The 14,821-nt window shown below is 35.0% G+C and overlaps 1 protein-coding gene across 1 annotated transcript in view; it reads right to left on the reverse strand.

Moving 5' to 3' along the window:
• LOC125241233 overlaps nt 1–14,609 on the reverse strand; it is a 120,616-nt gene extending 106,007 nt beyond the window's left edge. The window contains exon 1 of the mRNA XM_048149600.1: nt 14,419–14,609. The gene's annotated coding sequence lies outside the window, so the exon portion shown is untranslated. The remainder of the gene's footprint in view (nt 1–14,418) is intronic.
• Nucleotides 14,610–14,821: the final 212 nt, after the last annotated feature.

Genomic DNA, 14,821 nt, shown 5'->3' on the forward strand with positions numbered 1-14,821 from the left:
AATTTATATATAGTAGTGTGACTACATAAAAAACACAAATCAAAATATTTGTTAAAAGTAATTTGATTTGTTCCCATAGTTGAGTATAGTAGTACCTAAATGTCGGGAAAACTTTAGCAAGAATATTTTATTGTCTGTATGTTGTATGTTTTATTTGTTTAGTAATATCGATTACTTGTAATTATTTATTAATAAGTAAGCACAGAAAAAGTTAGGTATGGGCGTATTATGTGTAACGGGATATAAACAATTAATAAAGAGTTAATGAATCTGAATTCAAAGGCTTCCTCTTATAATTTATAGCCGGTCATTAGTCTTCACTAATTGCTGGTTTCGGAATTTCTTAAATATTCTATAGGAGCATTCATTTGGCTCGGTGATCGATGCTGGCGGCCCATTTAATACCTTTAGCCCCGTTTAGACGCTTCGAGAACTAGCATGCAATTTTTCTTTATACATGTAAATCTAATACGGGCGAATCGCTTAACGGTGGTTCTTATAGCACAAAAGTAATGTAATTACAGATAAGTTTTACTTATTATCAGGGCCCGTAACTTTCATGCTGATGACATCAATTTGACGTCACGCTGATAGTTTTATTGTAATAATTAATCATTATTCATTAATCAATTTAGTCATGTACTGACTGTACTGTAAATGACTTCAAAAGTAAGTTCATACGTGGAATAATTAATATCTACTTGATACGTGAAACGAAAAGGAAACAATTTGTTTTGTTTTTATAATTTATTGAGATGTGGTAACAAACCTATTTAATAATATGTACGTATAAAAAAATAAACAAATAATTTAATTTACTTTTCACGTTTTTTATAGGTATTATTTATTTCACGTATGAATAGACTAGTTTTAAAGTCATGATTAAAATGATTGATGAATAATGATTAATTATTAAATAAAACTCTTGAATTGAATGCAGCGTGACGTCAAATTTATGTTATCGGCATGAAAGTTACGGGCCCTGCTTATTATTTTATCCATACAGAATAATTAGGCAACGTAATGCCAAAATACACGTGTTAAATCCTCATTGACAGTTGTCATTAACTGTCATCGTAACAACATTTGCAGTATTGCTGCTGAAAAAATGCTAAAATTAATTACGGGTTGAACATTAAGAGTAACATAAAACATCTCTTAGTTAATGATACTTAACAGTAATAAATTCTAAGTCTGGTTTGAACTATCGCCTTATCCATACTAATATTATAAGTGGGAAAGTGTGTGTGTCTGTTGGTTTGTCCGTCTTTCACGGCAAAACGGGGCGATGAATTGACGGGATTTTTTAAGTAGAGATAGTTGAAGGGATGGAAAGTGACATAGGTTACTTTTTGTCTCTTTTAACCCCCCACTTCCCTAAAACGGGAGGTGGAAGTTTGTATGGAGCATTCCGCAATTTTCGAATTTATCGCGAGCGAAGCCGCGGGCAAAAGCTAGTCACCTATAATTCTACACACTGTATTGCGAGTATTTCAGTTAAGGCTGCTTTCAAGAAAAACGTCAAAATAATGTAAAATTGATAATTTTAGTCGGTGAAATACTACACTTTCCGTTATCTAACAGATATATTTAATTCAAATTTCAATTAGAGCATCTTATTGTCTTGATACTTATCAGACTGGATTTTAGAAAAGTAACTCATTAAATTAATTATGAATTTTTCTCTGATGCACGTCTAGGAAAACCCGCGTATAGTGCTGGATTAGTCGATCTTATTTGTAAAATTTGGACAATTTGGAGTACTGAAACTGGTAAATTTATAATACGTATATCCTGTACTACAAACTTCTACAGACGATACACCCAGCAGGGTTAGCACGTGATTGCCGCGAGAGTATATGTCGCCGCGAGATAGACTACCCGTCCTTATGTCACTAATACAGTTAGAAGAAGACGTGTCATCTATCTCGCGTCGACATACTCTCGCGGCAATCATGTGCTAGGCCTACAGCGCTGTTAATGCTGCTGCCTATTGGGCATCTACTGTATAAGAGAGGAACCTCGACACGATAAGAAGAAGAAGAAGAACTTCTCAGACTACATTTTTATTATAAGGCTTTTAAAAAGAGTAAACAAGGCTAAGACGAATTCAATTCTTTTCAGAAATTACCTAAAATTATGTGACAATTTCTTTGAAAATATACATCACATCGGAGTTATTTTCATACAAAATTAATCTGCAACGTTTAATAAAATTTCTCTTATGCCTTAGTGACTATAAATTTCTATTATATAGTTTTGGCAATTTTTTGAAAACGAGCCCTCTCCGTCACAATTATTGCCACTTCTGGACATTTTCTCATATTTTGTTAGACCAAGTAGAAAAAGTCCTATAATATGTTACATATTTGTAAACTACTCGGAAAGTTCTTTAATATGATACCACACACGGTATGATTAAGCGCTCGGTTGCGATTTCACTATTTTTCACATGAAAGCCCTCTTAAGTCATGGGGTGATTTAATTTTCTTTGCTCGTTGCATTAGTTTCTAATATTCCGAGTTTTTTCATGGTAAGTTCTCAGTTTTTCTGTTTATCGAAAATCACTTTTATTGCTAACCTTTAGGGACAACTTCTTTGATGATGATAAATAACCACAAAATTAAAATTTTGAAAAAAAAAAACCCCGACCGCGACATAGTAGACCGATTTTCATGAAATAAGGCTAAGAACACTCCCGACTAGTTAGTCGCGTCGCAGCTGAGTTCAGCTTACAGAAAAAAAAACTAAACCTAAATCGGTTCATCCGTTCGGGAGCTACGATGCCACAGGCAGACATACACACACAGACAGACAGACAGACAGACAGACAGACATACAGACAGACAGACAGACAAACAGACAGACAGACAGACAGACAGACAGACAGACAGACACGTCAAACTTATACACCCCGGGCGTTTTGCGTCGGGGTTTAAAAATAAGCGCCAGTGTGAAACTCAAACATCAAATGAAGCGATCGTCAACTGTTGAGAAGATTACATTTATGTATATAATGACCTCAAAGACAAATTACTCAATAGCAAATTGCATGAGAAAATTCTCATGGAAACTTCCAGTAATTTACGGAAATTTTGAGTATGTTCTGCAACATTTACATAGTTAAATAATTGAATGCTCAAAGGCTACCTAACCAAATTTTACTTCAAACTGTTGAACAACCCTGAAACTTTTTAGGTTTATTTTATAGGATGGAAACAAGCAGGCGACTAGTCTGATTCAACAACGGAGTTGGACTAAAAACTATGATTGTGCAACAAATATATTATAGTTATTTGTTATACAAGGGGGCAAAGTTGTACTTTAACGCCGAGTGTGGAATTGAAAAACGTGCAAGTGAAAGGATTCTATAGTTGAACCACGAGCGAAGCGAGTGGTTCGAGAATAGAATCCTGAACTTGTGAGTTTTTTAAAACACGAGAAGTAAAATACATTTGCACCCGAGTGTAACACAAAACTTTTCCCCTCACTATAGCGAGGAAACTACAACGCAAAAAATGCGTTTATCACTGCTTCCAGTAGTTCCACAGGTGGTAAATCATCTTTATTACTAGATTCACCTACTTTTATCAACTTTAAAGTAGTTAATTTTACTTTATTCAAGGTGAAATTACTTTACCCACTAGTGAATAAAATGCGTTTTTACCCGCTGGTATTAAAGGACAAAACACGTGTTTCCGAGCTAGTGAGGGGAAAAATAAGTTACAGGGACAATTTGCATGTCAGGGGGTGAGGGGGGTTTAGTTTAGGTCGAGAGAAAGGGGCAGCTATACCAGTTATATACCTTCGTCCCTCTCTCTCAACCTAAACTGAACGGCTTTAGTACTTCATGAACCCCCTGGTGTAATTAAATGTGTGATACACATTATTACGGGCACCAATGAGCTTTTCGAAATTTATGTGCGAAATGTCATTTGATATTTGCCAGTCGCTTTTCGGTGAAGGAAAACATCGTAAGGAAACCGGACTAATTCCAATAAGGTCTAGTTTACGCTTCGGATTGGAAGGTCAGGTGGCGGTCGCTTTCGTAAAAACTAGTGCCTACGCCAAATCTTGGGATTAGGTGTCAAAGCAGACCCAAGGCTCCCATGAGCCGTGTCAAATGCCGGGATAACGCAAGGGGATGACACATTATTACAATTTCTGTCTCATGAGAGTCATGAAGAGTCATGACCTTATAGTTTTATATAGGGTTGCAAATAGAAAAAAAAACAAATGTTAGTTTTTCATAATTATGAAAAAAAAATGAAAAAAAAACCAAGCACCATGGTTTTTTTTCTAAATATGGTTTTTTTTCTGATGAACAAATAATACGACAATAAAGGTTTTTCGTGATTTGTAACATTTCAATAGAAATAAAGTATATTTTAATTCGATAAACATTCAGTAAGTATGCAAATATTGTTTGGGGAATCCCCGATGCGGCGTGGAGCGTGGAGAGGCGGTGGTGTTGCCAACAGTAAAAAGCGACAACTACTAACTACAGATTGTGTAAATGTTAGTTTTATAAAACCAGAAATTAAAGTTATTAAATTAAATTAGTTTAAAAGTTAACATAAAGTTTAAAAAACCGTATAAAAGTTTTACTATTTTGCAAATTTGAAAATTTCGTCCTTTAGAAAAAGAACATACAGAAAAAAAGCGGTTCACGGTTCTTTTTCATGTTTTTTTTTTCAAGGCAGAAAAAAAACCGTTTTTTTGCAACCCTAGTTTTATACGACGTAAATGTTACGAAGCACATTACGATACAAGTGCGGTAAACAGGAAATTTGAAACGAAGTTACGCCTCAACAAGAAATGTACTACTTTGCGCACTAGTGCAGAAAATAAACACCATACCTATTTATTGAAATAGTATAATACATTACGATACAAGTGCGTAAAATTCGGAACTCGTGTCGATTTAAAACACTCCCTTTGTAAATCCAAAAATTGCGTAATCCTCCATACAAACTTCCACCCCCCCTGTTAGGGAAGTGGGGGGTTAGAAAGAGACAAAAAATAGCCCATGTCACTCTCCAGCCCTTCAACCATCTCCACTTCAAAAATCACGTCAATTTGTCGCTCCGTTTTGCCGTGAAAGACGGACAAACAAACAGACACAGACACTGTCCCATTTGTATGGATTTACATTATACATTTACTATTACATTTAATAAGGTTACAAAAAAGTACCTAGTTGATTTCTAGGTTTTAGAAAATTATTTGCACGGAATACAGACTCAATTTTGGGTACGAGTACATCAGGGTATTGGATCATTTTCATAAATTTGTCCTCAAATAAATAAAGTAATAATCTAGAAGATTTCGGTCAGGACACTCAGGATTTAATGAAGACACTTAGGAACTAAAAATGTAAGGACAAAAATGTGAGTGTGTTTAGTAAAACGTCCCACTTTGTCGGTTACCATTAAGGCGAGATTTACTTATATCTTTATATGTATGCATAAACTGACAAAGCAGTTTTATAGCAATCGACAAAGTGTGCCGTTTTCCTGTGCACACTCACAAATACTGGCATACTTACTTAATGTAATATTACATACATACATACAATCACGCCTGTATCCCATAAAGGGGTAGGCAGAGCACATGAAACTACTAAAGCTTCAGGGCCACTCTTGGCAAATAAGGGGTTAAAAGAAAACGAAACTGTGGCATTGCAGTGACAGGTTGCCAGCCTCTCGCCTACACCACAATTTAACGTAATATTACCTATATAATATGCATATACATCTGGGAATATATATTGTTGTACCACGTGAACATAATTATGGTTGAACTATAAGAAAAGGGATTTTTGGGATATTATTATTTTGTTATTTAATCTCCAAATTAGTTATTTTGAAATTAAAGGAAAAAATGAAAAAAAAAAATGGAAAAATCCACACCTCCGGCAGACTCGAACCTGCGACCTTTGGCCTTGCCGGGGCCATCGCGCTTCCTACTGCGCCACGGAGGCCTGCTGGATGTGTGCGAATTTATCCATGCCTTCCCTCAATTCTTAACCGCCTTAGGGTGGCGTTATAGCAAACATCTACCCGTAAGAATAGATCTTAAAAATATGTAATATCGCTCGTAGACGTTTCTGCATGATAAAAAACAAAACTCCAAATTAGTTATTTAAATAAATCAGTTTGGCAGTGTTGTTTTAGAATTTTACTCTTTTCATACTAGGACAAAGAACTCCTATCAATTTTAATTCCATGTCTCAATAGTAAAATAAAATAAAAACAGGTAAGAAAATTAAATACCGATCTAGGAATAGAAGAGGCTCTATTTAGCTCCACTAGCGATACCAGTAAACATTACATTTTCGGTTTTATGACGGTACCCTTTAAATGCCTAATGTAGGTGTTAAACGAATATACCCCATGAATATAACAGTAGTGAGCCACCACTGGGGTAAGCACTTAGCCAACGTCATAATCGCCTACGCTTTTAAATAAGCGTATCGCTTCCTGTCGCTCTTCTTTACGGCCCGGCCACGACGTTGCGTGCGACTTAAAAGTCCCATCGCTGTGTCTCGCTGCAATGTATGGCCGCCGCTTACCGCTGTCGCGCTTAGACCGATGTACTACGGCTAGGCAGACATCGTTGCCTGACTGCCGACGTAGCTGAACGGCAATTGTCGCCGACAGAAATGCAGTCTGGCTCTGTCGCGCCAATACGGAAGAGAGATAGAGATAGATAGCTACGAAACAGATATACCCTGGAAATGCCTTATGGCATGAACTCTGGCTGGCATTTGTACTTTTTGATTGAACAATAAAGTTGAAATAAATAAATATTCTAAGTAAAGATACCATTAACATTTTGTTATTAATTATGGGGCTTTGAGCGTATAAAACAATTAGGAGGCAAATAATATCTAAGAAAATAGGTAGGTAAATAGCTTTATGATACTTAACTTACAACAGTGGCTGGTCCATACAAGCCGATTCCCACCGGCTTGCCTAAAATTGATTACTAGTAAAGTACCTTAATGTTAAGGTAGCTTTCTTTTTGCTCAGTGTTGCCTAGCAGAAATTTTCACCAGCCGCCACTGCTATTTAGTTACAGCATCTTATAAAACACTACAAATCTTATACCTATTCGTGAGTGTGTTTAGTAAAACGTCCCATTTTTGTCGGTTTCCAATTAGCATTAACGACTGATTAAGGCGAGATCCACTTGTATTTTTATATAAATAAACTGACAAGGCGGCTTTATAGCAATCGACTAAGTGGGACGTTTTTCCGTTCACACTCACATATGCGCAAAAGAGGAAATTCTAAACGAGTGGTGATAAATTAAAACACGGCCGAAAGGAGTGTTCTAAATCAACACGACTTACTAATTCGCTTTTCGCACGTATATTGTACGACGTTATTCAGTACAGTCAACCAATTGGAACCTTAGGTCACTGTAGAACTATGTTATAGTGACGTTTTAAATCAGACTGTAAGAAATCTCTTACTGCTTGTCATTTTGACATGGTTGCAGAGTGGCCTAGAGTTCCAATTGGTTAACTATACACATGGCCCATTGAAGTTTCGAGCTGACAAAAAATGTAGGTACTACTTTGAGAAAGAGTGCGGTTAAAGAACACCATATCACAGTATAATAAAGAGTACTATCGTACAGTATGGCCACTCCCGCTCCCCGCTGAAAGTGCCGCCCACCCCCTCTCGGTTACCTCACAGTTACCGCCTGTCAAAAGCCATACCGCCATCCGCCATACAAGCATGGTACGCGTTCACCTACACGAGCTTAAACTGTGTGCTAGGAACGCGCCTCTTTCATATATTTAATCGCCAGTGTCCGAGATGTGACCATATTATGTACTAGATCATTAGCTTCAAAAACCAAGGAGAAAACAGTAAGGTGCATTAGGGTAATTCCGAATGACAGAAATGCTCTGGTAATTCCGAAAGGGGAATCTTGATATTATGATGGAAATAATGTTAATTTTTATGCGACTTTCGTAATTAGACGACTTTCGGAATTACCCTAATGCACCTTACCATTGAAAATTATCTTTTAAAGATCAAAACATCATTTGCAACAACACATTTTACTGTTAGGTGAGTTACGAAGAAATAATATTTAGGTAATGAACTTAGCTGCTTCATAATTATGGTAATTATGATTGTTTTCGAGCCCGTGAGGAATCCGTTCGTGCGAATGCACACGCTCAGCAGATTACCCTCTTAAATAGATGTGTGCATTTCGATACAAAATATTTGAAAACGACGAAGTTTTGACAAATTTATTATTAATATACGGTCTACGTAGCCAATCATATTAGCAGACTTTTAGCGGCAATATTGACGTTTATATTGGAAGTACATAACATAAACAAAACAAAGCTTAGCGAAGCGCAAAGAACAAGACAGAGTTCCTTCTTGCACCTCAGAACCGCATCTCGTTCGTTTGAGGTTTGCAAAATAAGTAGTTTGATACTCTCTAAGGACCGCTTTATCTGATTACCTTTTCTTTGAAACCCTTACTCATTCAAATTATTAAGATACATCTTTGATGTGCCGTATACTGTGGTCGATAAAAGGCCACTAAAAGGGTTAAAAATAAACGTATAAATTATTAAGGTTTATGCTACACCTTTTACAGGGCAGCTTGCGCTCGTATTTAAAAGCTGTATTAAGTAATATGATTGAAAAATAGTGCAGATTTAAAGATACATTTCAACATTTTTACTTTAGCAAACGTTTTGGCGCAGTTTAGTTTAGAAAAAAAATATAGTTTTGCAAACTTTTTGCTTGCCTTAGGCAATATTAAATTGTCAAATCTTTTGACGCAGTTTACCATACAAAGTATCGATGTTAAGTACAATTTTTTGAGCGTATTGAGACAAACAACACATTTTGTACGTAATTATAGCGACGAAGATGCTCCAACCCCTATTTACAAAATGTGTTTCTCTTCCATGCAAATTTTTTGACTATTTTGCAATACATTTGCGAGACAAAACACTACATTATCAGATTGAAATAAGGTTGCTTGGGTAAAATGAACTGTAGACCATGAAAAAAGAATACAGGTTGGCGGCTAGGGTGTGACAAGACGCATGCAAAGTGTCTGAAGATAATATTCACTTCACTTGGAGTTAGCAAAGCAAAATATCGTAATGTCCTGTGGATATTGCAGACAGAGATATTTCACATTGGCTAAACGAAGTAGTATTACTGTGTATAATCGTGCTAAATATGATCTCTTAAAATTGTACTTAAAATGCTGCGAAATATTATAATTATTTAGACGCTTAAAACGCAAGCTTTTCTTGGAGTGGAATTAATTTGATTATAAGTACAATAGGGAACTTGATTGTAGTTAAAATAAAATATTTTATACCATGCACGAAATTAAAGCATCAGATAATTATAAGAAAAACATGGACAGCAGTTATTTTTAAATCCAACTTCTATTTAATAAGTCAAGTAGAAATATATAAAGTAACTGAGTTGACCGTGACGTCACTCAATTCGATTTCATATAAATTCCATATTAGCAAGTCGTTCAAATTCGTTTTGACAGTTCTTAAAAAGAAGCTGATTTGACTAGGAGGCAGGCTACCCATTATCCCAAATCTAATTATCTTTGTACCATATTTCTTCAACACCTATCCAAATTTCTGAAATATGGAAAAAGAGTCCCTTTTAATTCTTATCAGGGGGCCGATTTTTGAATCTCGGCCATTCGATTTCGTGAAATTCGTTCTATGATATCTCCACTGCTAGCGATTTATATTATACTACATACTACATTTCACTTCGTTTCAAGCCGTCCTTTTTCAAAAATAGCATTACGTCGTTTTCCACAGACTTTCGAACGGCAAATTCATGCGTTCGAAATTCAAAAATCGGTCCCCTGATTTGGTTTCAATGTAATTAAAACATGTATAATGTAAGTGTACTTTAGAATCAGTTTTTCATAAATTCTGTCCATGGTGTGAGTTCTTATTTTTAAGTAGTATCTGGAACATTCGGATTTATTCTATTTAATATTTAGTCTTACTATTAATTGAGTATCTTGATATTCCAGCCGGCGCATTATGCTTCCAATTTTATCACTTAGGTATCTATGTGGATAAAGTATCGTCACGCTTTTGGCAAGTAGGTATGTCAGTGTGAGAGTAACAGATGTCTTATCCAGCACGTAGATAAGTAGTAAAAACTGGAACGCTGGCCGTTCACCTATACTATATAATATAAATATTAGTTCACTTAAACATAAGCGAGTAGAATTCAAATGCACCACCTTTATCCAGTTTCTGACCAACAGGCCAACTCAAACCTACACTAACATTATAGCCTCTCTCGTCAACACAACTACGGGCAAACACGAGCGAAAAATGCTGTCGCGCTAATTATGTGATAGCCCTCCAGTGGCTTCAACATATGCACGTTGAAAAACAATGAAAAACCAGAGGAGTCGCTACTCTCGGGTTGTGCTTGTAAAATGATTTATAATACAAATGTATTTAACATGTGTATAGTGATATATAATGAATTACCTAATGATATGAAATTACTACAAGAAGAAATTGACTGACTGGCTTCTAGAAAACTCTTTCTATAGCGTTAAAAATATTTGAATCGAGAATACATACATTTTGTTTTCTTTATATTGTAATTATTTTATCAATTGTTAAATTGGAAATTTTACCTTATACACCCATGACATTGTTTAATTTATTTTTAGTTTAAGTTTAGTCTATAAGTTGACTCTCGATTTTTCAATTATTATTTTGACATGATTTTGTAAATATTAATTGCCTGTTTTCTAAATATTTGCACGCCTGCATGCAGACTGAATGCACGGATTTATTTATTTTGTAACACATAACTGTGTTCTATTCAAATAAATTATTTGAATCTTTGAAAAAGATCCTCGGAAATGGATCGAAACATGTCGAACATTATATCGACTTAACACGTGAGTAAACCGCTTTTTTTTTAATATTTCTTGAATATTTACTTAAATTACTGAATGGTTCGCTTAAAACACTTGAATTTGTATTATATTAGATTGACAAAGGTATAATCATTTATTAATCGAGTCGAGTGCAAATTGTAATCCTTTCACGAGGCCTATAATGTAAATTGTATTGTGAATTATCGACGAGTCGGCTTCTCGAGTCGGGCACACGAATAACTCTGTACATAATAGATGTGTGAGGTCTCATATCTCATCTCTTTCTGTGGATCGTCTTAGAGCGTTTTCACATTATTTATTTATTTTGTTATATATATTTAATTTTGTGTTAAAATAAACTTTTCACCACACCAACTGGTAAATGCTTACTTTGTTATTCGAAAACAGATAGCAAAATTGTATTTTATCCACAAGAGTGCAAAGTAATTTCATACAAATTGTAACTTGATGCCTTAAACTGGTTGGTAGAATTTACCTATAAATGATGATTTTGAATCATAAATATTGAATGAATTGGATTTGATTTAATTTGATTTTTTATAGTTAGTATTTTGATCGTGTTGGTGTGGTGATAAATGTTGTGTTTCACTCGGTGGCAAAGTTTGTTTAACCTTCGTGCCTTGATACCCTCGCAACGCTCAAGATTCCACTTTTTGAACCACTCGCTACGCTCGCGGTTCAATATTGGAATCTTTCGCTTGCTCGGGTATCAATATTGGCACGTGCTGTTAAACAACAACTTTGCCCCCTTGTAGAACAAATAACTACTGCAGTACTCTGAAAATTAAAATAAAAGTTATTTATAAAAGTCGCTGAACAAATGTTGTTCCGCTTGAAGATTACAAGCTACAGTTTAATTTTTAGCCATAACTCGTGTAATAATATATAAATATCGTATACATATCGGTCCCGCATCCGATGTCGGATCGGATAGTGTGAAAACTCTGTTAATGTTATCTTATAAAATATATTATTGTCACTGTAATCCGCTTAATTAACTTGGTGTCAATAAATCTTATTAGTTTTCGTGTCCAAATGTCTAAGTTCCAGAATCCAGACAGCGCCAAGTACTAAGAAGGCAATTACTTACATCCGTTGTAGGGTGAAGTTTTTATTAAGTTCTCAGTTTTTAGCCAAAATTGTTATTTGAGACAGGAGTACAAGAAGTAGAAAATTCGCAGCGAGTGGAGATAAATGAAAACATACAGTCGAGGTATTCCCGATGAACTACACTATGGGGTCCTTCAAAAAAGGAGTGTACAAGTTTCTAATGGGTCGGCAACGCGCACGTGACACCCCTTGAGTTGCGGGCGTCCATAGGTTGCGGTGACCGCTTTCCATCAGGCGGGCCGTATACCTGTTTGCCACCGACGTGGTATTAAAAAAAAACCAATTGGAACCCTAGGCCACTCTACAACCATGTCAAAATGACAAGCAGTAAGAGATTTCTTACAATCTGATTTATAACGTCACTATGACATAGTTCTACAGTAGCCTAGGGTTCCAATTGGTTGACTGTACGTTGCACACCGATGAGTGCACTAATAATGCATTGAAATCGTAGGTACAGTCGGCCTTGCATCAAATGAGGTAGCTGTAATTGGTGTTACATATTGTTGGATGGGCATTTTCAGAATTTGGGTCCCCCCTATTAGCAAAAGTTGTTACCAAAAATTAACTCGTTAGTTTTGTGACGACAATTAAGCATGAAATCTGTCTAAAGTTTATGTAATTAACACAAATTGCGATACAGCGAGGAAATGTCGCCAGTAGCCTTGGTACAATGCCTCAAGGGCCTATTTTAGACATTAGCTAGCTTTTAAGTTTAGTCTTAGTTTCTTATATAATTATGTAAATATGTTCATGTAAATAAAGGTATTGTCCTTTAAAAAAAATTAATACAAAAACAATATTATTATTGAAATTTCATTCTAAATTATCTTTACAAAACTGACAGTGAGTTCATTTTTGTTCACAACTTTGCTAATTGGGGGTCCCAAATTCTGAAAATTCCCGGATATGAAGTAGTAAGTAAGGGCTTTCGAGGTGGACAACTTGGATTTGACAGGACTATTTCATATCTAACAATATTGTAGGTACAAATAAAAAATAGATCTAAGTACCTCATTTGATGCAAGGCAACACCCCTTAATATGTAGATACAAATTTAATGGAATGGAATGGATTTCTTGTCAAAAACTGTAGGGTATTATGTAAAATATCGTCATAATTTCATAATGTTGTACCTATGTGTATATGCGAACAGGTGAGCCGTGTTTTAATACCTATGTCATCACTCATTCCTATTTTCTTCTTTTCTTTTTTACATATCCCGTAAATAAACTAAACTATTGACAACAACGGAAAGGTTTTTCTAATACAGTACAACAATAGGTTTTATAAGGAATCTACAAAAGTTCTAATAATTTACAATTAATCAATTTGTTAAAAATGCTTTGCATAGAATCCACGGTGTATGTGTAGTAGATTAATTTGCTAATGAGTCAAAATTACTTTTGGAACCGAACTATCAAGATTCGTCTATATTTAAGAAAAGTAAAAGGATGGGATAGCAGATTTTTTTAAGCAATAAGTCATTCTAAAATTGTCGTAAATAATTGTCGTAACCTGTTACGTATGAGAGTAGTATATGTAAAACTTAAATTTGATACGACTCTAAATTACTTATTTGGTTAATGAAAATATGTGTAGAAATTCGCTTTGCCTTTAACATAACTTAATATATAAAAGGTTCACAGAAAAGTATTAACTTACAAAAATATGCCTCAATTCAAAAGTATTTAAAAGTCGATAAACTCAAATTACTTATATTTTAAGTGGTAGCAAAAAACTTTTCTGAACTACTTGATAAAACAAATTATTAAGTTCACTGCGTTTCGCCGCCCGTCGGATTACGCGAAACTTCGTTTTAACGTGTTATAGCGAACCAAATTAAATTTCATTTTTTTGTTTTACCATATCATTTGTAAGAAGATTGCAAAACAATTTTATTGATAAAGTTAATTCCAAAAATGTATTAATTATTATTTTTTGCCAAGTGACAAATATACCTACCTAATGCATTTCTTTTTATTAAATATTTTTTTTAAATGATACATACTTTTGTTGATCTAAGTGATTAAATCTCGGTCGGGTTTTTTAATATTACAAAATTAGAATCTCTGAAGATTAATTCATCTTAAAAGATTATTAATGACAAATTAAGCCAAAGGAACTTTCTGATACTTACGAAATGACTTTGAAACTTTTTAATTTCTTATGATTAACAAGGTTACACAACTTCTTGACAAGTATTAGCTAAGTAATGATTAAAACAACTTTTTACAACAAAAGAAATTCATTATGACTAATTCATAAATAAATTAACAAACTTTAGAAATTTGTTTCGCGCTTAATTGTACAAATTCGCATGAGAGAAAAGCATATAATAAATAATCTTACCTTGAATCTCAAAAGCGCTTCCGAAAAAACTTCAGCAAACTAAGTCGCAACTTTTTAAAGTCGCGCGGTAGGGCGCGCGATAATTTTTCCAAGTGTCCGAGTGTTTATAGAAGGTGAAATCACGTATTTGTGTATCAACAAGTTGGGGTTGTGAGTGGACGCGGTGGAGGCTCACATGGTGTGCGGCCTGCTTGGCGTCCGGACGCGTAATGCAGCCTCCGCGGCCGCCCGCCCTTTATATACTTCACAACATCCCACGGGCTTCGCGAACCTCGCAAACGCATTCCTAGACGATGTTTTAATGGAAATTTATTAATATGTTGCAGTTTATAAATTGTATGATGTTCAGTAGGGGTACTAAAAATAATCTTTGATATTGAAGGCATAGTAAATTTACAAGTTA

The sequence above is a fragment of the Leguminivora glycinivorella genome, chromosome Z (genome assembly GCF_023078275.1).
Source record: "Leguminivora glycinivorella isolate SPB_JAAS2020 chromosome Z, LegGlyc_1.1, whole genome shotgun sequence".
In the NCBI taxonomy this organism is placed as follows: Eukaryota; Metazoa; Arthropoda; class Insecta; order Lepidoptera; family Tortricidae; genus Leguminivora; species Leguminivora glycinivorella.